Source organism: Electrona antarctica (genome assembly GCF_951216825.1).
Source record: "Electrona antarctica genome assembly, chromosome: 2".
In the NCBI taxonomy this organism is placed as follows: domain Eukaryota; kingdom Metazoa; phylum Chordata; class Actinopteri; order Myctophiformes; family Myctophidae; genus Electrona; species Electrona antarctica.
In genome coordinates, this window is record NC_136807.1 from 15,718,375 (window position 1) to 15,721,968 (window position 3,594).

The 3,594-nt window shown below is 43.2% G+C and overlaps 1 pseudogene across 1 annotated transcript in view; it reads left to right on the forward strand.

Annotated features, from left to right (window-relative positions):
• The first annotated feature begins 3,108 nt into the window (after positions 1 to 3,108).
• Positions 3,109 to 3,594, forward strand: part of LOC306932278 — a 65,460-nt pseudogene continuing 64,974 nt past the window's right edge. The window contains exon 1 of the transcript in view: positions 3,109 to 3,293. The product of the transcript in view is annotated as an uncharacterized misc_RNA (transcript). The remainder of the gene's footprint in view (positions 3,294 to 3,594) is intronic.

Below are 3,594 nucleotides of genomic sequence, written 5' to 3' on the forward strand. Positions count from 1 at the left end.
ACGGACGGACGGACAGAAAGACAGACTGCACAAAGCTGTGCATTGGAGAGGCTGCCTGCTCAAAAACAAGAAAAGCAAGACAGGCAAAAACAAAGAAAAACAGATAAATACAAGAAAACTTAAGAAAAAAATATATGCATAACAAATAATATATTATGAAGAAAAAAATCACACCTGTGTGAAGTGAGGGGGCTCTTATCATCGTACATCATGACGTAAATTCTCCATTCATTGTCAATGGGAATTTAAGGTTTGTGTAAGAATAAAATACCGATTTGCTCGTCCACATATGACGTAAATTCTCCATTCATTGTCAATGGGAATTTAATGTTTGTGTAAGACGAAAATCTACACTAATAGCTGAATATACGTAGGCTCTCAAAAATATAGGAAAAGGGGGGGGGGGGGCTAAAATCATTACAAAGTTATACAAATTATACAATCAAGCCGTGTTGAAGGCCACAGTGAATACATGGGTCTTCAATACGGTCTTAAGTAGTACTGTAAGTATAGTACTACAGCTACAACAACATAAATCAACATAAAACGTGTCAACTCCAAGTCAACTCCAAGTCTGTAATGGGCAATGGCAAGTCCCCCCCCCCCCCCACTGTTCATTCAATCAATAATGAACCAGTTGCTCAAAAACTTTTTTGTTAAAAGGTTAAATCACTATATTCCGATAATCATTGCTATAGAGTGTTAAATTTGTAGTAACTATAATTTTCATAGTGTTCATAGTTCCAATTTTGTCCGTTCATTTCTTTGTGTCATCACTTACAATCAGAACACAATCTGTGTCCTGATTGTGGTCTCTATCCTGATTGGATAAAATTGGTATCCAAGTTTCAGTTTCTGAAAATGCAGTTTCTGGTTAATAAAAAGCTGGAATGACGTGGAGACTCCTGTTACTGAACAAACACTATAGCAATAGAGCTTTTTAACACTTATTTTTTACTAAAGAAGTTCACTTAGAATACCTTTAACTGCTGTCTGCTAAGTGGAATGGACACATATGGCCACTGTTTGATTTACAAATGTCAAATCACTATTTGATGCAGGTTTCACTGTTGAAGAAGTCTGACATTTCAAGCTCTTAAAGAGGTAAGCCTATATTAGCATGATAAATCATGCTCTTCAATAGTATTATGTGTGCAAGTTAGGTTTTCATTATCCATGTAATGTTCTTGTCCAGAACAATAAGGATGCCATAACAGCCCAAGGCGGGGTTGGCGAAAGGGCCTTTCTGTGTGGAGTTTGCATGTTCTCCCCGTGTCCTCTAGGGTAGGTACCCTCACAAAAAACATGCAGTAGTCCTGGTCTTTAAACTGCCTCCCCCTGGCCAGCCGGGGCGCCTGATGGAGGGGAAAGGAACTGGTTGGAATAACGTGTTCCTTCCACGCGCTACGTCCAACCAGGGAAACTCCCCCCTGTCAGGTGTAAAGGAGCAACTTGGACACTCAGGCATGAAGGAAGCATGTGTTCAAGTCCGTTGCTGGTGTGTAGAGCCCAGGATCACATTAGATAATTGACACAGGGTTGAAAAATGGGTTACAAAATTGTGGGATAAAAATTATAAAAGAAAAAGAAAAGGATGCCATAACAGTGTTGAGGGTTAGTGTGGACTATAGGGATGGGATGTTAAAGAAAGTGTGTCATTAACTGTATAGGACTTTAAAATAAAATTAAGTCATAGTTTCTCATACAATATTTTACAATTCCTATAGTAAAGAATAAAGCAGTTGAAGAGAAGAAAACAACTAGAATGAGATATGTTTATAATACATGTTTTAGGCCCTCTTTGAACTGCCCACACATACAGGTATATATAGGATTATTTATTGATATGACGTCATAGACGTTTAACCATGGTTACACCCACATTCCAAAGGTTCAACGTTTACCAAATAAGATCCAAATGTCTATCCCTTGTGTGGACACATATTGGCTGTTTTCAGTATTAACCCTGTGTCTTTCCCCTTTTTGAGAGCTTTCACAGTTTGGTTGGTAAAACTGAAGCATCGTGTCTCTGTGTCGTTGGCTGTCTGTCTCTGTTATGTAGCCTATCGTTTAACCCACGTCTTTCTCATAATTCTATTCTGACTATTTACAGTGTCTTCTCAGTCGCCACAACGTTGATTTGATGAACAATTGACCGATATGTATTGATCACTTACAGTAGTTATCACACATAGGAGTTACCAACAACCTCAAGACTGGGCATTTGAGAATCTATCTATCTATCTATCTATCTATCTATCTATCTATCTATCTATCTATCTATCTATCTATCTATCTATCTATCTATCTATCTATCTGTCTGTCTGTCTGTCTGTCTGTCTGTCTGTCTGTCTGTCTGTCTGTCTGTCTGTCTGTCTGTCTGTCTATACTCATACACACAACTCTGTATAATATGTGTAGGCTATTTAACACACACACGCGCGCGCGCGCGCCACGTACGCGCGCAATTAGTAGTCAATGCACATCCACCAGGTGTGTAGCAAGGCGCGATTTTGGGGAGTCCGAGTCACGTGCTACTCCGGTGCAGTTGATTCACCATTCCTGCCTGGTGGCTCTACGCGCTCCCGTCTCTTCTCCAGTAACAACAACAAGGTAAGGCAGTGGCCCGTGCAACGTGCACGTAGACCAGCTTTCTCCATTCCTCTCGTAGCCTACTATTCCTCTGCTCAGCTCCAGCCCGCGGCAGAGTGAACAAGAGGGAGAGAGTGAATGAGAGAGAGAGGGAGGGAGCGAGGGAGGGAGAAGAGAGAGGCGCGCTCGTTTCTACTCTCTCCTCTCATGGTTTTTCCCATACTGTTCTCGTTGTCGCGCAGCACGCTCCCGACACATGCACGTCAGGAGGAGGAGGCAGTGTACTCCAGATCGCGGGCGCTATAGGTGATGATGAAGATGAGGATGATGGTGATGATGATGATGATGATGGCGGTGGTGGTGATGGAGGAGCAACGCTGAGTTCGCTCTCCACAGTTTTTCTTTTACCCTTTCTTTTTTTATACGAGGCAAAAAGACAAACCAGGAAAACAAACCGCCGATTTAACACATTTCCCTCCTCCGTCTAGCTCATCCGTTTCCTGAGCCGAGACCGAGATGGGGAACGAAGGGAGCATGGAGGGAGGTGGGCAGCCCGGCGGAGACCCTGGGTCTGCCGGGATGATGGGCTCCGTGGTGGCCGGGGGAGCAGCGCCAGGTCCGGGTACTGGACAACACATCAAGCCGGTAAACGGTGCCGCTGCTGGCGGAGGGATGGGAGGCCCCGGAATGGCCATGAATCGGTAAGGAAACAACGTTTGAACGTGCACTATAGCTGATGGGATGGGCTGAGAGTTGTATTCCCCAAGACCCCCACCCTTCTGCAGTTTTACACATAATAATAGCCTACTGCAGATCGTTTTTTACACCGCCGTGTTAGTGTGTGTCAACTGTCAACGTGGGGATTTGGTATATGAATGAGTAGTGGACGAACAACACACATATTTAACGCATTGGGTTGTAGCCTAACATGAACGATTCGTTACCCTATAGGCCAATGCCCTCATAGGCATGATTCTACCATTTAGATTGAAAGAAAGATTC